Source organism: Canis lupus, chromosome 7 (assembly GCF_011100685.1).
Source record: "Canis lupus familiaris isolate Mischka breed German Shepherd chromosome 7, alternate assembly UU_Cfam_GSD_1.0, whole genome shotgun sequence".
NCBI lineage: Eukaryota > Metazoa > Chordata > Mammalia > Carnivora > Canidae > Canis > Canis lupus.
In genome coordinates, this window is record NC_049228.1 from 37,366,255 (window position 1) to 37,393,895 (window position 27,641).

A 27,641-nucleotide genomic window follows, 5' to 3' on the forward strand; every position below is an offset into this window, starting at 1 on the left:
GCTCTATCTTCCTAATTTTGCCTAATTTTATCCTCATGTTTCTGTGTTTCCATATAGTTGTCACATTTATTTTGAGTTGGAGAGAGTCCATACACCTTCACTTACTGGACCATTTTCTATTCACTGGACACTTGGCCTTTTTACTTCTTAAAGTATTATGATTGTTAAGCATAGTAATTTATTATATATAATATTATTATAGCAATTATTATAACTGGAATAATTTAAATATATAGTATATTATATACTTATTAATTATAATAATTGATACCACCATAAACATTATTGTACAGACAAATCTTTGTTTTGAATCATCTCCTTAGGAATATTTTTATATCCAGAGGTGTTGGATTATTGAATAAAGGGATGGGATTTTAAGGCTCTTTAATATATTCCTCCAGAAATCAGAAACTCCTCAGTAAACTGAAGGGGACCAGCAATGTTTGCGTGTGTCTGTATCAACACCTGGCCAGCACCAGATCACACTTTCTTATTTATTTTTTGCCAGTATATGTAAAATGGTGCAATGAAATAATTTTAAATTTCATTTAAAAAAATTAATTACTGGGGAAGAAGCATACTTTCCTACAGAGTGAACAGAAGTATCAAAAATGCTCTTCATGTTGCAGAACTACACTCATCATATCACACCACTGCTCAGAACTCACCTTAGCACCTTATTCCCATTTGTTTCTAATCTAAACATAGCACATAAAGGGAGCTAAATACCTTCTGATTGCTTTATGGCTTCTAAATCGAAACTGAAATCAAAATAAATCAAAATAAGCATTTCCGCAATGGAGCATCATTATCGTGGGTATTGCATGGTTTACTGATTTAGTGATTCAGCTCCGAATCATTCACCCTTTTGGATTACAGTGTGAAAATGGATCTGGGCCTTTAAATATTTTTTCAGTGGAGCTGGCACTGAACTTTGTCAACAGAGGGTGCCAGAGCTACACTGCAGGAGGAAAAGCGGTTTATTTGCCTCCTAGTTCCTGGGTGCACACTCTGCAGGTTCCTGAGCGTGTGGGGGTCCTCTAGTGCCAGGCTCCTAGGATACTCAGAGCACCTCCAGCACCCAGCTTCTGCCGTGGACTACACCCCGCAGCAGGCAGCAGGCAGCATCTGCCCTGCACCCTACTGGGTATCCCCTACACCTTGCAACTTTCTGGCAGAGAGCCTGGGGGGCTCAAGACGATTCCCTGTAAACAGCTTTTCTCCACACTCCAGAGGGCACATTTCCACAAACTTCCACTGCATGGCACCATCATAGCATCCCTACTATTCAGTGAGTGTGGATCTCAGTCTGGGATGGGAGATCTCAGCTCTGTGGGTAGTAGTGGCTGGTTCTTATATCTGCCAACCCTTGTTGTAGTTAGAAACTTTATATTAAATCTTCCCTGTTTACAGTACTGTGATTTCTTTCTTTTCTTTTCTTTTTTAATTAATTTATTTGAGAAAGAGAGAAAGTGAGTGAGAGCAAGGGAGCAGGGGGAAGGGCAGAGGGAGAGCATATCAAGCTGACTCAGTGCTGAGCACAGAGCCTGAAGTGGGGCTCCATCTCAGGACCCTGAGATCATGAGCTGAGCCAAAATCAGGAGTTGGCCATCCAACTGACTGAGCCACCCCAGTGCCCTACAGTACTGTGATTTCTCCCTGATTGGACTGACAGAGCTGTGCTCCCCTAGAGGGAACACCATATTTAGCCATCATCTGCTCACACATCCTACACAGAATTAGTTTTTTAGATCCATTACAGCACTCAGCTACCTGAGAGCCATTTTGACAAAAAAGTTGATGGGCCTTGGGCAGGGAGTAGCTCTTCCCTTCTCTACTTACACAGTTTGGGGAAGTTTGGGGGGGCTTCTCCTCTTCCTCATCTCGGGGATGCAGGGTGTGTGGTCCTGCCTAACACACGCCTCACAGCAACTGGCCCAGGAGCAGGTGATCCCAGCCCGATCCATTCAAACCCAACCAGGAGGTTTCTTCCATCCTGAAGCCAAGAATCTATCCCTTGAACTGAAATTGGCAGAATGTGAAAAAATGATTTCAGAACTGCTAGCAAATACATCCTTGCCCTAGAGGAGCCTAAAATGAGGTCTACCCACAGATGGACACCACGGTGACAGGTGGCAAAACAGAGTTACTCCTAATGCCATCTTGGGGTCTCTGAATAATTTTGAAGACAGCTTTAGTCCTCCCTCCTTGTGCAAGCTAACGAACCTTGCCTCTCCCCATTGTCTGACCTAGCCTCGGTCAACTTAGGTTTTGGCCTTTGACAATTGAGAAGAAACCTTCATGGAACATTTTATAGACTTCCCCGGAACCAGTTCCTGCTGCATTATTAGAGTCTGTGTAACCAGAAAAGATAAACAACATTTCAGGCTAGGCAGAGAGAAAACTTGGAGGTCAGCTCATCCGGGTTCAAGACATTTTCTATTTTTTAAAAGCTCCCATCAGAGTATCTTCAAATCCTCTTCACAAAGCCATGAGTGCTAGGATTTGACACCCTTGCTGGTTTCCATGACAACCCTTGGCAGCTATGATAATACCAAAACAAAACCCAGAGGGCTTGGTGCTTTTACCTTTATTTTGTGGTCAGATCATCACCAATTTTATTATTTTTTAAGATTTTATTTATTTACTCATGCGAGACACAGAGAGAGGCAGAGACACAGGCAGAGGGAGAAGCAGGCCCAACCCCAGGATCACGACCTGAGCCAAAGGCAGACACTCAACCACTGAGCCACCCAGGCATCACAGATTATCACCAATTTTACCAGAAAACGTTCAGTCCCCTTTATTCCCATCTGTCTTACGTCTTCAGTTTTGTCCAGGAATGTGAATGGGTTAACAAGAGGACTCCTCTCACCATCCTGGGGTTGTGTTCTCCTTCCAGATGCACATCCTCCGACTCTGGCGAGATTACTCTGTGACCTTGTTTCAGTTACATAAGTTGCACTAGAAGGATTCTTGGGTACAGTTGCTCAAATTAGCTCCGTGCATCTGTGTAGTAAATAAGCTCCGTGGCAAGCTCACCTTATTTTTTTCCCAAAGAAGAGATTCCAATGGCCAGCATCTGGGTCAGAGGCTGTTGGTCTTAGGGTTGGGACAGAGGACACAGAGCTTCTATCTCTCAGGAACATCCAGCTCAGCTCTCCGATCCTCATGGGGCCCTCCTACCTTCTGTTTGTCTTCCCAGTGCTCCCCTGGGAGGCCAACCTCCCGGGACGGTTGTACCTGCTGATGATGTCATTGCATGAGGCACCAGGTGCTTGGATTCTCACATCTTGTCCCCCTTCCATCCTCAGCTGGAAGAGCTCCAAGTATCTGTACTTCTCTGCAGCACATTACAGCTTGTGACTGGGATTGGATCACCTGAGGGCCGAGAGACGGGTTTATACCCAGCCTATTCACTGCTGGAATGGTTTCAACCTAAATTTGATAGATACACCTCGATGGAGGGAAGAGAGCCACCTTTTACTTGTGCTGGATGCTGTGTGAGGTGCTCACAGGCTGGAAGGCTGGATGGCAGAGTAGCCATGGGCAAGAGCTCCATCATCAAAAAGACCTGGACTTACACCCTAGCTAGTGCATAGGCCTCATTCATTCCTTACCCGTCCTCTGCCACCGGTCTCTTATCTGTAAGTGGGAATAATGATAAATCACCCCATAAGGTTGTTATTAATAATATAATAGTAATATAATATTATAATAGTATACTTATCAATTATTGATAATATTAATATTAATCATATAAGCTGATGCATACAAAGCATACTGTCCGGTACTCAGTAGACATTCAATAAAGGTTAGTTAGTAGTAGGAGTAGTAGTAGAATTTCTCTGTGATCCTGGGAGCATCTCATGTGACATCATCATAGATAAAGTTTAAGTCCTTAAAAGGAAAAGTTCCAGAATTTATAAGCCTGAATATACTGGCTTCTGGAACATTGACTGATGTTGGAAGGGCCAACATCTGAGTATCCTGGCATTGGCACTTGGCACAGAGATCTGTTTATTCTTTGCTTACTGTGTGCCCGGTGCTAGGCAACCTGCTCCATGACCTTATGAAGCTCAAAATTTTGTTGTGGAGACAAGGCCAGCAAACATAACATCTGTGAGCAATATATGGCTAAACTGTCTTTCTGGCAGAAGTGCAGCTCTGTGAGCACCCAGCCTGCCCTAGGCCCTGGATTAAAAGCATCACCTTAGGGAAGCCCAGGTGGCTCAGCAGTTTGACACCGCCTGCAGACCAGGGTGTGGTCCTGGCGACCCGGGATCGAGTCCCACGTCGGGCTCCCTGCATGGAGCCTGCTTCTCCCTCTGCCTGTGTCTCTGCCTCTCTCTATATATATATCATGAATAAATAAATAATTAAATAAGTAGTTGGCTGAGCTGGGATTTGACTGTGGGTCTGGGTGCCTGGTCCCAGGTGCTCCCTTCACACCTGACAGCCTGTCCAGCACTTCCAGTGATGCCAGAGAAGGGCACAGAGAAGGGCACAGTGAGCAACGCCTCCCAAGGCTCTGGTTGCTGCTGCCTTCACTCAGTGCGGTGAGGCGCCGACTGGGCCTCCTGAGGATTTGACACTGAGGCCCAGGGCAGCTCATTCCAGGCCACTGTCCTCGCTTCAATTGCACCCTATGCCTTGGAGAAGCCCACAAGCACCCTCTACTCCCAGTGCTCATAAAACCTACTCATCGGGGATCCCTGGGTGGCTCAGCGGTTTAGCGCCTGCCTTTGGCCCAGGGTGTGATCCTGGAGTCCCGGGATCGAGTCCCATGGCAGGTTCCCTGCATGGAGCCTGCTTCTCCCTCTGCCTGTATCTCTGCCTGCCTCTCTCTCTCTCTCTCTCTCTCTCATACAAAAAAAAAAAAAAAAAAAAGCTTACTCATCCCTGGGGGCGCATTGGGCATCCCACTCGATCTCAGTTCAGGTCTTGATTCCGGGGTTGGGAGATCGAGCCCCGCATCGGGCTCCCTGCGTGGAGCCTGCTTCTCCCTCTGCCTCTGTGTCTTTCATGAATAAATAAATAAAATCTTAAAAAGAAAGAAAGAAGGAAAGTGTGTGTAAACAGTCAGTGCTCCAAGAGATGGAAAAATCAATCAAAACTCTAGCCAGTGGGGCTGGGCGGGGTGCTTTCAAGAGGTGGGGGGGCCTGGGCTCCGGCGTTGGTGCTCGGCGCGCCACCTGCTGGGCTGCAAGAGGAACTGCAGCTCCGGGAGCCACCGCGGAGGGAGGAGGCGCGGTCGGGCCCCGCCCAGCGAGCAGGGCCCGCTGTTTTGCAAACCTCTGCTGGGGTCCCAGCGCCTCGTCGGTTTTCGCCATCTTCTTTATGCAGGTGCCCAGCCTCCCAGGAGGAAGATAACGCTGAGGAGTGAACAGAAAGGATTTTCCTGCGCCCACTCGGAATGCAGAGAAGAATCCTGTGGAAAATCCAAATGGCATCCACGGACCAAGAATTTATTCGAGAAACAGATGACCTGCTCTGGACTCATCTTCTGAGCTGATGGTGTGAGGCTGAACCAAACCCTGACGGCTGTCACCCACGATGAGTAAAGGTGGATCCCAGCGCATCTGCAGCGAAGGCGCGCTCCTCGAGCACCTGCGCGCTCCCCTCCCCCACTGCCTTCAGGAATGAGAGAGGAGGCAGCAGGCCCAGGGTGGGAGCTGGGAAGGCTCGGCCGCAGAGCGTGGCCCTGGAATCGCAGGTGAGGACCTGGCCAAGCAAACACCACGCCTCTTGCCAAGAACCCTGAGGAGCACAGAGGTGACCCAGAGAAGGCCCTTTCTAACCAGCCTCCAGCTCAGCCTCACTATTAAATTCTTCATTGCGGTCACTGCGTTCTTCAATTCTAGGATTGCTGCTTGTGTGTGTCTTTTTAATGGTTTCTAGTTCTTTGCTGAGTTTCTCGTTTTGTGCATGCATTGTTTTCCTAAGTTTGCTTGGGTGTCTGCATGTTCTTGCAGTCTGCGGGCTGACCTTCTGTAAGAGAATTATTCTTCATTATTTGTCAGACAGTTCATAGATCTCCATTTCTAATTTTTTTTTTCTTTAAGATTTTATTTATTTGAGAGGAAGTGCATGCTTTTGAGAGATAAGGGCCATAGAATGTCTTTCAAGGCTGCCAGGCAACTGTGGCCATGTTTTCCAGAGGGGCAAGACTGGAGGCTATGCCGAGCAGTTGGGTGCGTTGGTGAATTTGCTTTCCTGCCCAGGCAGGATGTAGGATGTGCTCCACATCGGGTTCAGCCCAGTTGAGTGGGGATCAAAATCAGACAGAACTCCAAGTCAGTCAGGGTCCCTGGCCAGAAGGGGCCACCAGCTTAGCTCTGCAGATGGGCAGAGCTGCTGCCTGGTATCTGGTCGGGATACTGGTGCCAGCAGGTATGTGGTCCTCCAAAATCTAAGCACTGGTTGCTGTAACCCCTGCCTCCTTGTCCATCTCTCTCTGATCCCCACTGGTGCAGCCCCATGGGTTCCCCTGGTGATCTCCATGAGGCCGTACCCAGTGGGCTTCCCCAGAAGCATCCCAGAACATTGGAGAGCTGGATGTCCGCTCTTGGTTCTCTTTTACCCACTGGGAAAATGGTGGGCCCAGGGTGCCCCCTTGGAGCTCTGCTGTGTTGGCCAGGGGAAGGAAGGATGTGATCAAAATGGAACCATTCCTATTGGGCTTCCAACATGATTGGGTGAGGTCTCAGACTGTGCTCACTCTGACAAGTGGGGCTTCTTCACTGTGTTCCAGGGGCTGTTTCAGCCTCCCCTACCCACCCTCCCACCCCATGTTCTGGGATTTTTAGTGATAATGTCTTGTCCATGTTTAGTTGCTAGTTGGTTTTCTTGTGAGGGAGACTAAGGTCATGAACAACCTATGTCTCCATCTTGATGCTAACCTTCTTCCTCATTTACTTTTATTCTTACTTAATTCATATAGACAATCTAATTTGGACAATTTGGGTCTCAAGATAGCTAGCAGGTGTGTTTTGATGCTGGCTTGCCTAGGTCTTGCCACTAACATCAGTTTCTCTGCCTTGGTTCTGAGGAGTGTGGCTGGAGAGAGAAAGAATTTGAATGAAATGGGTCTGTAGAATTGTGTCAGCCAAGGAAAATGGTAGTCATGCCCCACTATTACTGTTCCTCTACTCCTGGCAAGGTGCTCAGAACTCATTCCTACCCACTGGTGACCAAAGACACACTCAAGGGCTGGATGATGGTGCAAATACTTCTCTACTCTTCTTCTTAGGTGACCTTCCACTCTCCAGGTGCTCAGACCACCTGAAGCACCTGCCTCCTCTTCTGCTCCCTCTCCCCATCCTGCCTCACTTCCCATGGCCTCCTTCATTCCAGCCATTCTGGAGAATACCTCCCTACTTGCCCCCAGCCATGATACTTCAGAGATGAGCACCAAGACGACAAACCTCCTTCATATTAATGTTTATTGTTAGATATTGGTAAGTGTTTTGATGATGTGTGCCGATGCCAGGAGACCCACCCCACTAGAGTGAGGCCAAGGCAGGTCACCTGTGCCCCTCCTGCCACATGTGCATGAAATGACATTAGCAGGTATAAGAGCAATGCTTGTAGTGTGTTCCTCCATTCCGTCATCAGGGTTCCTTCCGTGGCAGCAGGCTTTAAAACATGACAAAGACTAATGAGACTCACATTTGGTAAGTATCTCTGCCAGCCTAAAAATGTTCATTTTTATGTGTACAAGGATGGTCTCAGAAAGAGAGTGAAACACAGATTGGGATTGTCTCCCAAGTGACTCCCAGAAGATTAAAACATGGCTTCGGCTAAGGGCACTGGGGTGCAAGAGCTGCTATTTATAGCTAAAAGGGTGGAAAGGGTTACTCTGAGAATGCCCAGGGAAGTTTTTAGGGGAGCACAAAAGCCAATCAAAACAAGCGGCCTCTGGGTGAGAAGAGCACAGGGGCGCACCTGGTGGCCCCTGCACATCCTGTGCCTGGTCAAAGTCTAGGGCAAGGGATCTTGATCTTGATCCCTCTTCTCACAGAAGGTGAGAAAGAAATGCCTTGAAAAGAAAACACAGAGTGCCAAAGTATCACTTGGTTTGATGTTATAGCATCTTTCTGATTACAGAACACTTATTAATTGAAATATTCCAGTTTGCAATAATTGTATGGGGGCTTTTTCTTCCCAGAATTTAGGGAAAATCTTATACAAAACAACATCATCGAGTTCAGAGAAAATGTAAAATGTAGACAAAATTAATAAGAACTATGCTGGAAGGGAAGTTTATGCCTGTGTGTGTGTTTGAATGCCAGTGGAGGAGGGGGAGAGCCCAAAGATACAAGGAATAATACAAAGCAAGACCTAAAAATCAGCAAAACCCACCATCTCCTGGAATGTTCACAACTGTTAGACAGTCTACATGTATGTTCATGGAACAAAGGCAGGCCTGGGTCTGGATGAGACCAAACTTGGATCCTCATATGTCTGCTGACATTCCTGGAAAGCAGAGATGAGGGCGCCTGGGGGATTCGGTGGGTGAAGCATCTACATTTGGCTTAGGTCATTATCTCAGGGTCCTGGGATTGAGCCCCCCCCCCCCACCCCGTGTTAGGCTCCCTGCTCAGCCGGGGGTCTGCTTCTCCCTCTCCCTCTGCTGCTCCCCTCACTTATGTGAGCTCTCTCTCATGCTTGTGCTGTCTCTCTCAAATAAATAAAATCCTTAAAAAAATTTTTTTTAATCTTAAAAAATAAAAAGAAAGCAGAGATGAGAAACATCATCAAGCCACCAGACACAGCCCCCCACCCCCCCCCCCATGACTCTGCGTCAAATGTTTGGAGGTGTCTCCTTCATGTATGGGCAGCAGATGGAAGCACCAAAAAGAGCGAGTCCGACAGCTACATGTGGGTGTGCAATTAGCTGGAGTCAATGCACAGCTAAGTGAGCATATGTTATTCAATGTAACACGTTAACCTTCCTTCCTCATCTTGAGGATATTTTAATTTTTATGACATATTTATCTAGATTAGAAGAAATAACCATTATAGTTGAAATACAAAGATGTTTTAACTCTTTATGTTGATATGTATCCCAGATTCTTTTGAAGCCATCCCAGGGATCATATCATTTTTTCTGTAAAAAATTCACTATATATAAAAAAGATAAGATATACATATATCTATATATCTCTAAAAGATAAGAATTTTAAAAAACTAGCAATAGGGATCCCTGGGTGGCGCAGCGGTTTGGCGCCTGCCTTTGGCCCAGGGCGCGATCCTGGAGACCCGGGATCGAATCCCACGTCGGGCTCCCGGTGCATGGAGCCTGCTTCTCCCTCTGCCTGTGTCTCTGCCTCTCTCTCTCTCTCTCTGTGACTATCATAAATAAATTAAAAAAAAAAAAAACTAGCAATAATACCATGATTACATTTAAGAAAAAAAACATTAGGGGGATCCCTGGGTGGCTCAGCGGTTTGGCGCCTGCCTTTGGCCCAGGGCGCAATCCTGGAGTCCCGGGATTGAATCCCGCGACAGGCTCCCGGCATGGAGCCTGCTTCTCCCTCTGCCTGTGTCTCTGCCTCTCTCTCTCTCTCTCTCTCTGTCTATCATAAGTAAGTAAATAAATCTTTAAAAATTTTTTAAAAAAGGAAAACAATGTTTGCATCTTAAAAAAAAGAAAAATAACATTAACACTTTAATATCATCAAATATTCAGCGTTCAAATTTCCCCCACTCAGCTCATCAACTAGTTCAAATGTCACATTTGTCACAATTTTTATTTTATTTTACTTTTTCAAGTGGGCTCTATGTCCAATGTGGGACTCCTACCCATGACTCTGAGATCAGGAGTCCCACACTCCACAGACTGAACTAGCCAAATGCCCCTACGAATATTTTTTTTTTTTTGCCCCTACGAATTTTAAAATATACCTATTTATTTCAACAAATGCTGATAGGATCACTGGATATGTGCATGGGAAAAAAAGTGAATCTTGGCACCCTAATAAAATGTTAAGATGGATCATGGATGAAAATGTGTCAGGTAAAACAATAACGTTTTAGAATAATGTACAGATTTAGAGTTCATAAAGATTTCTTTCTCTCTTCTTTTATTTATTTATTTTTTAGAGAGGGAGAATGGGGTGGAGGGGCAGAAGGAGAGGGAGAGAGAATCCCAAGCAGGCTCCAGACCCAGAGCAGAGCCCAATATAGGGCTCAATCCCACGACTCTGAGATCATGACGTGAGCTGAAATCGAGTTGGACACATAACTAACTGAGCCACCCAGGCGCCCCCAGGATGCGAAGATTTCTTAAACAGAAAACAAAAGGCACTAGCCTTAAAAGAAGAAAAGTGACAAATTGAGCTTCATTAGAATGAAGCCATTCTGTTCCATAAAAGATACTATTGGAACAGTGAAAATGCAAGGCACAGACCAGGAGAGACTCCTATCGAGACTGTACTGATGCCCACCATACAACCACTGTTGTTGCTTATCCAGCAAAAGTCATCAGTGGATGTGAAGTCAGCGAGCCAGACACTCATGTGGTCTCCCAGTCTCTCTCCACAGGTCACTTAACTGGGACAAAGGGGAAAGGAGCCTTTAATGTGTGGGAAGTATGTCAGGTTCCACCTTAATCAAGTGATCAAATTTAACATCACCAAGAAGAAACAACCATGGGAGGACAGGGAATTCTTAATAGGTATCTTATAAAAGAGGACATGTAAATGATCAATAAATATGTGAAAAGCCAATCTGTATCATTAATTACAAGTAAATACAAATTAAATTAAAAACAGGATGAGGTACCACTACATACCAACAGCAATGGCTTAAACATAAAAAAGACTGACAATACCAAGTGTTGGTGAGGATTCAACTAGAGCTCTCTCTGAAGCCACTGTCTACAGTGTAGCTAAAACAGCCACTGTTGAAAACTGTTTAGCAATATCCACAATGGCCAGAGTCCAGTCTTTTTTTTTTAAGATTTTATTTATTTATTCATGAGAGACACAGAGAGAGAGGCAAAGACATAGGCAGAGGAGAAGCAGGCTCCCTGTGGAGAGCCCAATGTGGGACTCTATCCCAGGACCCCAGGATCACGCCCCAAGCTGAAGGCAGACACTCAACCACTGAGCCACCCAGGTGTCCTGAGTCCAATCTTTCAATACAGCAATTTCATTGATAGATACATATCTCAAGACATGAGTCTACATGAGCAGTAAAAAATATGTACCAGAAAGGTCAGAGCAGCTTTATTCCTTTTTTTTTTTTAAAGCAGCTTTATTCCTAATAGTAAAACTAGAAATGACCTAAAGGTCTATCAGCAGAAGAATAAAAACTAAGATTTGGGTTGATGTATGCAATATACTATTACACAGCAATAAAAATAAGAAATAATACATTCCTGGTACGTGCAGCAGCATGGAAGAGTCTTACAGATATTCTGTGAAAGAAACCAGGTACAGAAGAGTATATACTGAATGGCTTCACTTATATGAAGTTTGAGAAGTCAGAAGAGACGGTCCCCCTGGAAAGGGTTGTACTGAATGAAAAGGATCTCAGGGAACCCTCTGGGGTGCTGGAAACATCCAAGAGCTTGATCTGAGTGATCTGAGTGGTAGTTACTGGATGCATATATGTGTTAAAGTTCAACATCTGTATATTTAAGGTTAGTGGAAGTTGACTTTACTATGTTTATTTTATACCTCAATAGAGAAGAAAAAGCATGCATAAGCTAACTCAAAGGGAATCCTACTGTTCAAAAAATGGGACAGTTTGAACATAAAAACAATTTTGACTGTGATGTGTTGAAGCATATTAAATAAAAATCCATGAATTTATAGGAATTCTAAAAATGTTCGTTGGTCACTGTTATTATTCTGAAAAAAAAATTTAAAGATTTTATTTATTTATTCATGAGAGACACACAGAGAGTGACAGAGACACAGGTGGAGGGAAAAGCAGGCTCCATGCAGGGAGCCCAGTGTGGGACTCGATCCCAGGACCCTGGGATCATGCCCTGAGCTGAAGGCAGATGCTCAGCCATTGAGCCACCCAGCTGCCTCTATTCGGAAAAATTAATGAAGGGAAGGAATCAAGCATTTCTTTCATTTTTAAAAAAAGATTTTATTTATTTATGAGAGAGAGAGAGAGAGGAGAGGGACAAGCAGATCCCAATATGGGGCTCAATCCCAGGGCCCTTATATAAGGACCTGAGCTAAAACCAAGAGTTAGACACATAACTGACTGAGCCACCCAGGTGCCTTTCTTTCTTTCTTTTCTTGGAGGGAGGATGGGGCTGGAGGAGGGATGGAGTCGGGGGAGCGGGAGGGCGTGCTGAGGGAGGAGTGGAGGTGGTGAGGGATGCGGGGTTTCGGGCTTCGTCTCATCTTCCTGCATTCCTTCCGTTCTTCTTCCTTCCGTTTCTGTTCTTCGTTCTTTCTTTTCTTTTTTCTTTCTTTCTTTCTTTCTTCTTTCTTTTTTTTTCCAACAATATTCCAGGGTAATCATAGTTGATAAGGCATTTTTTTTCTCTATATATCAATTACAGCATAATATTGCAGAAGAAACAACAGAATTCGAACTTTATGGCTTTAAAACACTAGTGAAATAAGAATTATCAATGCCTGCCAATCAGGTAAATGGTGGATGTGGCGTTTTGTAGTGGAGGAATCAAGTTGACCCCACCTCAACCCAAAGACTGAACTGATCACTACAAGTGGGAGAGTCTAATGCTCTGTGCCTCATGATATGATATAATATGGAGCACACAGTGCCAACCACAAAGCATTCTCTTCCAAAGAATAGCCCTGAATGTAATCAAGCATCTTGGTCTACCTATTCATGTACAGGAAATTGGGGGAATAAAGGAAAATGTTAAATAACATATTGAAGTGCAATCAACCAAATCCGGAATGTGGGTGATTCTATAGGACAAGAGATGTGATTTCAGCAACAAATAAATAGCATGAAAATACATGAGGGTAGAAGGCATCGTTATAGATTAAGAGACTTACAAAGTTTATAAACAAACAATGTGTATTGTTTGGAAGCCGATTTAAACTGAACTTACAGTGTGAGGTAATCCTGAAACTTGACCGTGAACTGAATATGACATTATATTAAGGAATTATTGTTAATATCAATTGTGGTGAGACTTTGGGGCTTAAGACTTTTTTTTAAAGTAGGCCCCGTGCCCACCCATCTCAGGGCTTGAACTCATGACCCTGAGATCAAGATCTGAGCTGAGGTCAAGAGTCTGACACTTAACTGACTGAACCACCCAGGTGCCCTGAGGCATAAGATTTTTTTAAAAAGGGGTTGCCAGATCATGACCTCAGTGTCGTGGGATTGAGCCCCTTGTCTGGCTCTGTGCTGGGCATGGAGTCCGCTTGAGGTTCTTTCCCTCTCCCTCTGCCCCTCCCTCTGCTCTCTCTCTCTCAAACAAATAAATAAATCTTAAAAAATTTTTTTTAAATTCCTTATTGATATAGGAGCCAGTGTGAAAACCTCTAAATATGGAACAATTTAAATATTAGCATAAATAATAATAGTAAAAGCTTATAAGCCATTGAATAAAATAAAAATGCAGGGCACCTGCGTGGCTCAGTGGTTGAGCATATGCCTTTGCTCAGGTTGTGATCCCCAGGTCCTGGGATCGAGCGCCTCATCATGGTTCTCCCTCTGCCTATGTCTCTGCCTCTCTCTGTGTGTCTCTCATGAACAAATAAATAAAATCTTAAAAAAGTTGCACAAGTCCAGGCTGATACCGATAATGTATACAATATACATACATGTGTATTCAGGGCAACGCAGTATCAGGTCGGCTACTTATTTTTGATTGGTTTTGTCATGTTCTTCTAGCTTTTCTCTAAGTGTGTGGTTTCCTGATTCTGTCCATTGAAGGGCAGCCCTGGTGGCCCAGAGGTTTAGCACCACTTTCAGTCCAGGGCCTGATCCTGGAGACCTGGAATCGAATCCCACCTCAGGCTCCCTGCAGGGAGCCTGCTTCTTCCTCTGCCTGTGTCTCTGCCTCTCTCTCTCTCTCTCTCTCTCTGTGACTCTCATGAATAAGTAAATAAAATCTTTAAAAAAGGAAAAGGCTTAGAAACAATGATATCCCAATAACAATGATAACATTCAGATCCTAAAGTCTAAATACGACTTCTCATTAAAAGAATAGGGGTCCAAAAAAAAAAAAAAAAAAAAAAAAAAAAAAAAAAAAAAAGAATAGGGGTCCTTGGAGAAATGGCTGATTCCAGAGCTAGTGTAGAGATAATGTGAGCCGGAAACCTTTTCTTGTGCAAGGAAGGAAATGCCCAGAAACATGGAGACACATTAAAACAACATGGGAAGAACAAGCAGGATTAATCTCTGTGTAGGAATCAGAATAGGGGATTGACGCCTATTGACGAAAGGATTGATTGACAAAGGGTAATAGGAATGATTCTGGGATGGTAAAAATGTTCTGTATCTTATGTAGGTGCTGGTTAAATAAGTCTTTTTTATTTTTAATATTTCAAATTGTGGGGCAGCCTGGGTGGCTCAGCGGTTTAGCGCCACCTTCCGCCCAGAGTGTGGTCCTGGAGACCCTGGATCGAGTCCCACGTCGGACTCCCTGCGTGGAGCCTGCTTCTCCTTCTGTCTGTGTCTCTGCCTTTGTGTGTGTGTCTCTATGAATAAATAAATAAAATCTTTAAAAAAATAAAAAAATAAAAAATAAGATTTCAAATTGTACACTTAAGATTTATACCTTTCCCTGTCTATAAGATTTGCCTCATTAAAATAAGAAGGCATAGAAGTAGTTTCAAGAGGCTTGCACTGGTCATATTTGGGGCAATTTTTAAAAAAGATTTTATTTATTTATTTATTTATTTATTTATTTATTTATTTATTTATTTATTTATGAGAGACAGAGAGAGAGACAGGGGGAGACAGGGGCAGAAACAGAGAGAGGGAGAGAGAGGCAGAGGGAGAAGTAGGCTCCATGCAGGGAGCCCAACGTGGGACTCGATTCCGAGACCCCAGGATCGTGCCCTGGGCTGAAGGCGACGCTAAACCCCTGAGCCACCCGAGCTACCCTATTTGGGGCAATTTTGTGTTAAAAACAAGATGTTAATGGATTCTACATTTTCAGTGAAAACGCAATCCACAAATTTTTAGTAATACTAAAACAAAGTTAAATGAGGGAATGTATGGCTCTTCTTTTATTTATTTATTTATTTATTTATTTATTTATTTATTTCTCTATTTGAGAGAGAGAGAGAGAGAGTGTGTGTGTGTGTGTGTGTGTGTGTGAAGGGAGGGACAAAGAGAGGACAGAAGCAGACTCCACTAAGCGTGGAGTCCAATGCAGGGCTTGATCTCACGACCCTGAGATCACAACCTGAGCCAAAATCGAGTCCAATGCTTAATTGACTACACTACCTGGGTGCCCCTGCATGGCTCTTCTTTATGAGACAATTCCAACTAATCAATGTAAAAGGAATGATAGAGTAAAAAAAAATCTTAAAAAATAATTATTTTTGCAAAAATCCATGTAATAATTGATCCAAGCCAGAATCACCACACTGTTGAGTGAAAGGAAGAAAGTCATTGGGGGCACAGTCTCCAAGTTTTACATGAAAGATTATCTCTTCATTCCAGAAGGAAAAATTTCCTTAACAGAGTCGTAACTCAGCATCACCAGCAATGAGACAAGCTGACATTGTGTTCCTTTGGGGGTGCTGCAGTAGCAGCAAAGAAGTATACAACAGCCAAATGCAATGCATGATTATCAGCTGGGTCCCGATGTTTAAAAAATCCTGTGAGACATTTTGGGAACAATTTGAAATTTAAATATGTCCCAAATATTAGCTAGCATAACCATAACAGTATAAGATGTCTTAGGTGTGATAACAGTGTATGGTCATGTTGAAGAATGTCTTTGTTCTCTGGAAATAAATGCTGGAAAATTTAAGGGCAAAATTTATTATGTCTGCAACTTGCTTTGAAATGGTTCAGCAAAAATACACACACACACACATATATATATGAGGATAGACAGAAAAAGTGGCAGAGTATTAACAATTTATGAAGAAGATATATGGGTGTTCATTGTATTATTTTTTAGTAGGTTTGAGCAATTTCAAAAATAAATGTTGAGGGGAGAAGAACTTAATATAAAAATATTTTTAAAAGATTTTATTTATTTATTTGAGAGAGAGAGAGAGAGAGCACGAGTGCAGAAGGGGCAGAGACAGAGGGAGAAGAAGGCTCCCCACTGAGTGAGGAGCCCTACACACTTGGGGCTTGATCCCAGGACCCTGAGATCATGACCTGAACTGAAGACAGATGCTTAACCAAGTGAAATATCCATGTGCCCAGAAACATGGAGACACATTAAAACGACACGGGAAGAACAAGCAGGATTAATTTCTCATTTAAAAAAATCTTAATGATATGTTTTTTTATAGTCTTGCCAAAATATTATTTAAAATAGTTCTTAAAAATTAAATAAAACAAAATAGCTTTTTCGGGGTGCCTGAGTGTCTCAGTTGATTAAGCGTCTGCCTTCAGCTTAGGTCATGATCCCAGAGTCCTGGGATCAAGTCCCACCTCGGGCTCCGTGCTCAGTGGGGAGTCTGCTTTTAGCTCCCTCTTCCTGGAGCTCTCCCTGCTTGTGCTCTCTCTCTGTCAAATAAATAAATTAAGTCTTTAAAAAATAAAAATAAAATAAAATAGCTCTTTCACTAGTGAGACAGTATTGAAAGAACGGCACATGAGCAGGCACTTTCAAACAATGCCTAAATATCTGTGGGAATCCTTCTCTGCCACATAAAATGGGAGTCAGAATCTTTTTTCTTTTATTTAAGATTTTATTTATTTATTCATGAGAGAGAGAGAAGCAGAGACATAGGCAGAGGGAGAAGCAGGCTCCCTGCAGGGAGCCCGATGTGGGACTTGATCCCAGGACCTCGGGATCACGCCCTGAGCCAAAGGCAGAAGCTCAACTGCTGAGCCACCCAGGCATCCCAGTCAGAATCTTTTTAACAAGATTTTGTTTTGGGGCAGGTATCTTGGCAATGGCTATAAAAAGCAGTTCAGGTTTATATACTGACAGGTGTAAACAAGTTCAAACCACACCCAGTTAGGAACCCTTGATAAACACAGCAGTTAGAAAATATATATCAAGAGCTTCGACTCCATAATCTTTGGTTTGGAAATTTATTGTAACAAAATTATGCAAAAGAGTGAAAAGTTTTATCTATGTAAATGCATACAGCAGGATAATTTACAATAGTAAATTGACAGATGAAAATTCTCTCCGTGCACATCTACAGAGGGCTTCTGTACTTAAACCGTGTCTATCAGGGGGCACCTGGGCAGCTCAGTCTTTGAGCATCTGCCTTCAGCTCAGGTCATGATCTGGGGTCCTGGGACTGAGTCCTGCTTCTCCCTCTGCCTATGTCTCTGCCTCTCTCTCTGTGTGTCTCTCATGAGTGAATAAATACAATCTTTAGAAACAAAAAACAAACAAACAAAAAAACTCTATGTCTATCAGTATTATGTGGATTACATATATATATATATCTTGAGTTATTTAACTTCTTTATATATTTTGGATAGTAACTTCTTATTGGATCTCACATTTAGGTTTTTAATCCATTTTTAGTTTAATTTTGTGTATGGTGTAAGAAAGTGATCCAGATTCACTCTTTTGCATGTGGCTGTCGTTTCCCCAACACCATTTACTGAAGAGACGGTTTTTTCCTCATTGTATATTCTTGCCTCCTTTGTCACAGGTTGATGATATCATTGTGGGTTTGTTTCTACGCCCTCTATTCTGTGCCATTGATCTATGTGTCTATTTTTGTGCCAGCACCATACTGTTTTGGTTAGTACAGCTTTGTAGTATAGCTTGAAATCTGGAATTATGATACCTCCAGCTTTGTTCTTCTTTCTCAAGATTGCCTTCCCCATTGGGGTCTTTTGTGGTTCCATACAAATTTTCGTATTATTTGTTCTAGTTTCATGAAAAATGCTGTTGTATTTTGATAGGGATTGCATTGAGTAATATTGGTCTTAGTCAGCTGGATGAATGTGTAATGGGCTGATAATTTATGTTAGTGATGGAGAAACCTGATAAATAACTTTCTCTTCTCAGCCCAAATTGGGATCTAATTGAGGAATCGGGCGTGGATTAGTTTATATCAGCTTTCTAAAGAGTGCTGGGTGTGTGGCCACAGTGGGCTCCCTAATCCTTCACCCCTGAGTTAGACAGATGTTGTCATCTGGGCACTGACACAGTTAGACATGGTGGAGAGCAAAGCAGAATCAGCTCTGCACACAGACGTCTGAAAAGATAGAGGGAACACCTTTTCCTTCTCCTGACTCACCAATCAGATAAGCATTCTCCTCTACTGGGAAAGAGGTGGGAAAGGAGGCCAGGAGTGTTGTTCTGAGGAGCCCTCTCCACAGGGAAGCCACCCCATCCCATCCCCTCCCCTTTGTGAAGCAGAAGACAAGCACGTGCTTGTGCTCAGAAGCCTGAGATATCTCCTGTTGCTTGGTCACATCCCTGGGCTGGAACCATAATCCTGGCAAGATCCAGCGCTCCTCTCACTCAACACCACACCTGTGCAGCTGAACTTGGCTGAGGGAAACGAAGGCAGCCTCCGGATGAGGCTTGTTGTAAATGTGTGAGCATTCACTTCCGCAGGCTGGTTGCACTGTCTTACCCCAGATGGTTATGAGCACCCCCTCCCTCCTTTGTTCCTGCTTCTATTTCCTCCAGCTTCTCTCCCAGCTGGAGACTTGGCTTCAGACATCACTGCAAAAAAATAAAAAAAATAAAAAAATAAAAAAATAAAAATCACCTAATCAGATGGGGATTTTCACAGGCTGGTTACACCAATCCATCTCCTGCGTCCATGCCCCAGTGCTGTCTCTGACATGCCATCAGGAGTACCGGGGGCATACTAGCCTCTATCCTATCTTTGATTCAAGGTCATTCCCGGGCACTTCCCCTTTCTCTCCCACATCATCAGTTTCTTTTTGCTGGATTGTCCTACAAACCAATCAACCAACCAACCAACCAACCAACCAACCAACCAACCAAGAAACAAACCAAAAATATCCCTCTGGATCTCCTTTCTCCTTGCTGTTACAGGATTTGGTGTCCCCTTAGTGCCCATGGTTCTTGGTCATGCCACTTTGAAGAATGATGAGGGCAGCAAGGCAAAGTTTATTGAGCAAGAGTATAAAGCTCCCAGAGAAGGAGGGGGGCCTGAGTGGGTTGCCCTCAGAGTTCCTAAGTTTAGTTCCTAAGTTTTTATGGGGTCTTTTGTGGAACTTTCTTATGCAATCAGGGTATGCTGAGTCATGCCAATCGGGGCTTTGGTCATGTACCTGTCTACCTCTTAGGTGAATGTCCACGTGCTTATGGTTCTTTTTTTGATGACATCCAGCGACTTGGGTCTTACCTATCCCTTGCCCGTGATACTGACAAATGCTTTCATGGTTCATTGTCTTATTTTAGGACATTCTGCAGATATCATTTCTGCAAAGGCTGCAAAGCAGAATGTCAATGGGGTTCTGTCTCAGCTGCACAATGGGATGCCGGTGCTGTTTGATTTTAGCTGCCTTGACTCCATATTTCTGTGTTGGAGACCCTGCCCTGACTCCCTAACTGTCCCACTGACTCCTAGCACAGATCTTGCCCTTGTCCTATTTTCCCCTGGACAATAAAACTGCTTGATTTCACCGTGAGATTTCTGCTCCTGCTGTTCCGCACTGTGGAGCCAGTGCTCATTTTCAGTCCCAGCAGCATTGGGCGCTGTGAAGTGTCTTCTAGAAATATTTTTCCTCCATTGGCTGCCAAGATACCACACTCCCCTGGTTTCCTCTGTACCTTTGCTGATTCCTCTCCCCTTCTTCCCCTCTAAATCAGTGCGGTCCAGAACTTTCTGCACTGATCCAGACGTTCTGTGTCTGCACTCTCCAGTATGGTAGGGACGAGGGAGCAGGAGGCAGCTGAGGACAAAGCAGGAGCTGAAACACCAGCCCTCCCCTGCCCACACACAGGTGGGACATGGGTGACCTTCCTCAGGTAGCCCTGGCTGCCCTAAAGCTAAGGGAAAAGAAAAACAAATGGTTAACTTTCAGGGATCACAGTCCTGCCAGACACCAGTCTCTCTCAGTTCACAAATGTCTTAGTGATTGCTTATCAATAATCTAACTTCCAGAGGGAACTGTAGATTCAATTAAATGTCCTTATAACCTGCAGCCCATTGACAGGTAGGTACAGAGTGTAATGTTCCTCCAGGAAGCTCCCAACTGTCTGAATGTTAATACTTTCCTGGGGAGTGGGGGGTGGGGACGGGGCAACAACCTTAATTTGACAATGGCAAGGCCTCCAGCATCTTGTAGGTCCTCTTTTGCCTATGAAAGTTCTCTTGAAAACCTCTCTTTTCCTACCACCCCCAACTCCCAAGTATATAAATCAGACACCCCTTACAACCCCGGGCAGCAGCTCTTTCTGCCCACAGGTCCTGTTCTGGTGCTTTAATGAAATCACCTTTTTGTACCATAAATGTCTTAAGAATTCTATCTCGGCCGTGGGCTCCGGACCTTACCCCACCAAACCTCACCTACATTCCAAAACTACATCAGTCGGCCTGTGCGCTGTTACCCTCTTAAAATGAGGCTAGCATACTTGAAGAACTGAATTTTAACTTTAGTTTAAAATTTAATTTTAATAACCACATGTGAGCAAAGACTATTGTATTGAACAGTGCAGCTCTAGATATGGGAGTGTCCCTGGGCTCAGTTCTTATGCTAATTAAATCCAAGTTCAGGCGCCCATAGCTCTCCAAAGGTCAATGCTCAAGAGAATTTTGATTGGAAAGCAATATGAACTTTATTAAGGAGGTCAGCCACCTGGGGAGAAGGCGGACCCTTGTCCAAACCCAACTCTGACGTTTGTGCCTGGCCCAGACATTTGTAAAGGGCTTTATTTTTTAAAAAAAATATTTATTGATTTGAGAGAGAGAGAGAGCAGGAGCAGGGGAGGAGCAGACAGCAGGGAGAGAATCTCTAGCAGACTTCGTGCTGAGTGTGGAGCCCCACCTGGGGGTCGATCTCATGACCCTGAGGTCACAATCTGAGTTGAAACCAAGAATTGGATGCTTAACCGACTGCACAACCTAGGCACCCTTAAAGGGCATTGATCAACTAACGGAGTGTTGTGGTCTGTGTCATTTCTTGATTACATGCAGACTCAGTGATGCCAGCTACAGAGTAAGCTTGGTGCTTGGAAGTTGTGCAAGAAATTCTTATTTCTTAATGCTCAGAGAGGGTTTGTCTGAGAAGATCTGCTTCCTTGGCACCTGGGGGTGGTATAAGAGTATTCTGTTCTTTCTGTAAAGGAGGAAAAGGTCTACAGGTGTGCAAAGGTTGGTTAATTGCGGAGGCCGAGAAAATTAAGGCCATTCCACCTCAAGTTTAGCGTTAGCACAAGTACAGCCACCTTAGGCCCCTGTGAATAAGAGCTGAACTTTACAGGAAAAAACGCAGAATGCCCTTGACAGAGAGTCCCATATCAGAATGAGAACAGAGCTTAATGCCCTTGACAGAAAGTCACATATCAGAATGAAAACAGAGCTCAGAACGCCCTTGACAGAGACAGAAAGTCCCGTATTGGAATGAAAACAGAGCTTAAGAAATTCCTCCACCCCTTCTGAAAATCCCCTAGACTAGCCCATAAAAACCCCCCTCAGGGTCCAAGTCCCTGCTCTGCTGTGTCGGGTATACTTGAACCCAAGCTCGAGCTTGCTAATAAACCCTCATGTACTTGCAACCGTGTCGGCTCCTTGGTGGTTTTCTCGGATTCGCAATCTTGAGCACAACAAATAAAGTCCTTTGTGTGGCCTTAAAAGAGAAAAACATTTTGCTAAAAGATGGCTGGGTTCATCCGAAAGCTAAGGTGGCTTCAAACAGGCTCTGGCCTCAGAATGTGAACATTCTGGTCCCTCATTTCCCAAGGCCAGGGATCTGCCAATCTCAAAGAAAGGGGATTAGTTCTGTTATGGATTAAGGGCCTTGCATCAGCAAGCAGGGGGTGTGTTATCCTGAAGCATGCTAACGTTTGACACTGGCTGGAGTGCTGTTACATTTGGATCTTCTCTTTTCTCTGCCTACACCCATGCTCCTGGTAGTGTTACTCAACCACATGGCTGTGATTACTACCTGTATACCAAGAGCCCCAAAGGTTTAGCTGCAGCCAGATCCTACCTCTGAGCTCCAAGAGAGAAGATCAAATTGTCTACTTGACATTTCCTACTTGGATGTCTTGGACATCCCAAACTTATTGGGTCCAGAATGGTGCCCCCAGTGTCCACCCCAAGCCAGCAAAACCCTGGAGTCCTCCGTGGTCTTTTCGAGCATTAGTTAATAACCACTCAAACTTGCAGCTGCTCAGGCCAAATGTCTTAGAGTCATCTTAGATCCCTCTTTCTCTTTATGTTCCCTTCTCCACCCAATCCACCAGAAAATCCCCTTCACTCCACCTGCAAAGATATCTGAATGCTGACCACTTCCCAGCGCTTTCACTGTCCACATCCTGACACAAACCATCACCCCTCACCTAGATCATTGCGAAATCTCCTAATATGTACCTAAGTCTGAACTTGGTCCCTCTGTAATCTATTCCCCACAAAGTAGTCAGCATGGGGGTTTAAAAATAGGTCTTGGGGAAAAAAAGAAGTAGGGTGACTTTTCTCCCCAAAGAGACCCCGGTCTCACTCAGAGGACAGTCGGGGTCCTGACTGTGACCTAAAGCTCCTGCATACTATGCCCTCCTGCCTTCTACGGGGCCTTGTGTCCTCCCACTGTCTCCTCATCCATCCACTTAAACTAGTTTTCTCAAAGGTGCTCAGATGTACCCAGGGTGTTCCCACCTTAGGGCCCTTGTTGCATTATTTGGTCTGGAATGTTCTCTCAGATATCTGCACAGCCTCCTTCAGGGCTTCTCTCAAAGCCACCTTCTGAGTCAGGTCTTCCCTGACATTTCATCCAAAATCTCACACACAGCACCACCCTGACTATTTACATCTCTCTTCCTACCTTTTCTTCCTCCACTACTTACCTAACATTCTGTATGTTCTTCTTCTTTTTTTTTTTTTTTTTTTTAAGATTTAACAAATTTATTTATTCATGGAGACCCAGAGAGAAAGGCAGAGACACAGGCAGATAGAGAAGCAGACTCCCTGCAGGGACCCTAATACAGGACTCTAGCCCAGGCCCCTGGGATCAAGACCTGAGCCAAAGGCAGAGGCTCAACCACTGAGCCACCCAGGCATCCCTAGCATGCAACAATTGAAAGAGTAGGTATTTTAATGATTTTTTAAAATTTACTTGAGAGAGAGAGAGAGAGAGAGAGTATGAGTGGGGGGAAGGGCAGAGAGAGAAGGAGAAGCAGACTCCTTACTGAGTAGGAAGCCCAATGCAGGGCTCAATCCCAGGACCCTGGGCTCAATCCCAGACGTTCAACCACTGAGCCACTAGGTGCCCTGGTCCTATCTTTATTTGAAATTTTCATATTTTGCTCATTATGGATATCTTGCATTATTTTTTAAAATTATTTTTAATTAATTAATTTATTTTTAAGTAAGCTCTATGCTCAACATGGCCTTGAACTCACAACCCAAGATCAGGAGTCCCATGTTCTACTGACTGAGCCAGCCAGGCACTCCTGTGTTGATTTTTAAAAAATATTATTTATCAGGATTATTGAGGAGTTTTTTGATGGCTCCTTAAATTTTGCACTTAAGGCCCGGAGATGCCCCCTAGTCCTGGCCTTGGCACTTCAAAGAGTACCTGTGACATGTGATCTTTTGATATAATGAGAAATAATAGTTGGTCTTCATCCCTGGTTCCTGGCACAGAAATGCTAAAAGTCTTATAATTTTCTGAGTGAAAGAAATGAGAGGAGCAGCTTTTGTTATTCATAATAAGCACCTTTCAAGGGTACCTGAGTTTATGCTAATAAGCCAAATCCTGGAAGGTCCTTAGAGAGATGCTGGGTGGGATCTTGTCCCTGCCTCTCTCCGCCCCAGGAAACAACCCTGTCACCAGAGAGCTGAAATTTTTAGTTCTACCACCAATGGCAAATGATTTTATCCATCATGCTTCCAGGTTGGTTGGTGAATGTATCCACATGTTGGGAGTGTGAGACACCCAAGCTCCACAGGAATAGAAGCTCCTGTGCTTGGGACCCTTGGGGACTTCCTTCCATGTACCTCGTCATCTGGATGTTCATTTGTATCCTTTATAATATCCTTTTTTAAAAAATATTTTATTTATTTATTCATGAGAGACACACAGAGAGAGGCAGAGACACAGGCACAGGGAGAAGCAGGCTCCCCACAGGGAGCCTGATGTGGGACTCGATCCCCGAACTATGGGATCACTCCCCAAGCCGAAGGCAGACGGTCAACCGGTCAACCGCTGAGCCACCTAGACGTCCCCACCTTTATAATATCCTTGATAATAAACCTGCAATAGGATGTTAAGTGCTTTTTAAGTGCTTCTCTGATATTCTGTGAGCCTTTATAGCAAATTATCAAACCTGAGAAGGTGGCTTATAGCCAAAAGTATGGATGGCCCAAGGCTTACGACTGGCATCTGGAGTGGGGTGCCATCTCATGGGCTGATCCCTTCACCTGTAGGGTCTGCCCCACTAAATACTCCCACCACGGGGATTTCAAGTTACCAATGTGACTTCACCTGTCTCGTAAAATTCCTGAAAATCTAACAGTTGACTCTCTTGAGCCAGTATGAATGGCCTCATTGCACCAGTGGATATAGAGTTTATTAAAACTAAAATCATTAAAAACAGGGGCGCCGGGGTGGCTCAGTCCAGTTAGATGTCTGCCTTTGGCTCAGGTCATAATCTCAGGGTCCTGGGATCAAGCCCCATGTCAGGCTCACTGCTTGGCAGGGAGTCTGCTTGACCCTCTCCCTCTGCCCAGCCCCCTCCTTATGCTCACTCTGTCTCTCTCTCAAATAAATAACTACAATCTTTAAAAAAATTAAAAATAATAAAGTATAAATGTCTGAGGATTTGTACAGAGACCTTTTAATGAACAAATTTTTAGTTAGGGAAAAAGAGAAAGTGATATGTAAAAGGGAAGGAAAAAGAGATAGCATCTAATTGGTTAAAAATAAAAGAACTTAGTTTCTGTTACTTTCCTAAAAGATCAACTCAGATGAATTTCTTTTCACAGAGTCATTATTAGCATGATGGGCGAGACTGGTAGAAACAATGGATATTATCGGATGGGCCTGTGTTGTACTGTTTAGCAATCCCTTATGTGCTAAGATCATAATGTGTTCTAAAATGTGGTAGCTTATGAAGGATTTTCTGAGTGTATTGGCTACTTTGCCTGCCTTCTGTTTACATTTGGAAGCATGGCATTATCCACTAGGGATTAACCAGTAATTCTGGCCATTACAACAACGTATAGGTGACTCCCCATTACTTCTTCCCTTCACATTTGGCCATAACTGTCAAACTGGTTCTTGAGTGTGGGTCATACCTACATCTGCTTTCTGCCTCCAGAGCCCCCTGATTCCTACAGCCCCCACCTTGCAAGCATAGTTCTCTTCTGGAAGAGCCTTAGAACTACCTCTGTGTTCCTTTATTTCTCTCTTCTTTCTGATTCTCTATGCAAAGATAAACAAAGCCAAGGGGTTCCTGGCTGTCTCCATTGCTAGAACTCAAGATCCCAGGGTCTTGAGTTCAAGCCCCATGTTGGGCATAGAGCTTACTTTTTAAAAAAGGAGAAAGCCACACAGTAGATGAAGTGGTAAGAACAGGTTTTAATTAGTAATACATTATTGCATTAGAGAAAGAGTCCAGTGTGAACTGAACCCAAAAGATGTGATCTGGAAAAGAAGAGGGAGGGGGTATCCAGGAAGTAAAGAATGAACAAGAGTGGAGAAGAAGGGTTGGTCTGTGTGAAAGTCATCAGGGCTTGCTAATTAGAGCTTACTACCCTCCTGCAGAGGCTGGGGAGCTGGGATCCTCTCTTCAGAGTTGAAGAACAAACGGTACGTTCTTTTGGCAGTCTTGAGTTTTCTCAGGCAAGCACTCCAAGGAGTCCAGTCTCATCCTAGGAAGGCGGCCTTGAGCTGTGTTATCAGTGTTTGTTCGAGTCTTTATAGGCCAAGGTTGAGGCCTAGTTGAGAAGAGGACTCAGAGGGGCCTGGCTACAGTTGGCCCACAGAGACAAGCTGTGTCACCCAGCAAAACATTTGAGCTGAGATTCTGGGCATTCTCTTCTCTTTTCAGGTCCCAAAGCACAGAGGGCTGAGGCTCCGACTTCATGAAGATGGTGGCCAGCAGCCTCATCTGCAAGCCAACCTTGTCTTTTCTGGTTGGACCAGGGGGCTTTCCTTCTCCTTGGTGCTACCCTGAGAAACCAAATGATCCTCTGTGTTGGTCCCTGGGGAAGAAGGAATCCCTTGTCAATCCTTCAGGTGGAGGATTACTTCAGGAAAAGCCTGACCTTCTGGGGCTGCTCAATGCAAAAGCAAATTTTTCCATGACGCCCGTCACCATAGATCCGGCCTGCTTTTGGGCTTGAAATAAATGGACACATACAGATTTACTCTTTCTTTCCAAGATTTTCTCTGCTCACATTAGAGTTTGTGAGATTTATACATATTGTTGTGTGTTAAATGGATCAAAAAACATGCCATGGGGGCAACAGGAACCTGGTCTTGGGGGCAGGACTACAGGTGGTGAGGCATGATTCCCACAACTGCCCCTCTACCCCTCCTGCAAAGCCAGCCTCTGCTCCTTTTTAAAAATTATGACACTAGGATGCCTCAGTGGCTCAGTGGTTCAGTATCTGCCTTTGGCTCAGGGCGTGGTCCTGGGGTCCTAGGATTGAGTCCCACATTGGGCTCCCCTCGGGGAGCCTGCTTCTCCCTCTGCCTATGTATCAGCCTCTCTCTCTCTGTCATGAATAATTAAAATCTTTAAAACAAAATTTTGATGCTAAAAGGAACATATACTTGTTTTAAAAGACCACAAGTTTTAACAATATAGAAAGGTAAACATTTTAAAGTAAAAGTCCCTTTCTGCTCGCATAATTCATACAAATCCACTTCCCAGTAATAATAACCAGCACTGCTAATAATAGCTTACATTTACTGAACAGTTACTATATGTAAGGCATGTTCCCAAGCATTTTACCGCGATTGCTTTATGAAGATTTGTCATGTATTCTTCCCATTGTTTTATATGGATATACGCATATCCTTTTCATATTAAGTAAAGGATTTATGCTCTCATATTATTAGTAAACTTGTTCTTTTCACTTACAAAGTATCTTGGACAATTTCTGGATCACAACACATATGTCTTCCTCATTCTTCTTCACTTGCATAGTTGGTATTGAATGGATTTGGGACCATACTTTATTAAACAAGTCCTCTGGGGGCACCTGGTTGGCTCAGTAGGTTAAGCTTCTATATTCAGCTTGGATTGTGATCCCAGAGTCCTGGGATAGAGCCCCTGTATTGGGCTCCCTGGTCAATGGGGTATCTGCTTCTCCCTCTCCCTTTGTCCCTCCCCCCTGCTCATGCTTGCTCTCTTTCTGAAGTAAATAAAA

General features: G+C 44.1%; 2 long non-coding RNA genes across 2 annotated transcripts; one reads left to right on the top strand and one right to left on the bottom strand.

Moving 5' to 3' along the window:
- Window positions 1-2,595: 2,595 nt before the first annotated feature.
- LOC119876439 lies at window positions 2,596-6,153 on the bottom strand. The gene is made up of 3 exons (XR_005362257.1): window positions 4,897-6,153; window positions 3,043-3,381; window positions 2,596-2,940 (listed from the first exon to the last, which is right to left on the bottom strand). It is a non-coding gene; the product is annotated as an uncharacterized LOC119876439 (long non-coding RNA).
- Window positions 5,230-27,585, top strand: LOC102152941. The gene is made up of 4 exons (XR_005362256.1): window positions 5,230-5,716; window positions 7,253-7,460; window positions 24,157-24,282; window positions 25,230-27,585. It is a non-coding gene; the product is annotated as an uncharacterized LOC102152941 (long non-coding RNA).
- The last annotated feature ends 56 nt before the right edge of the window (window positions 27,586-27,641 follow it).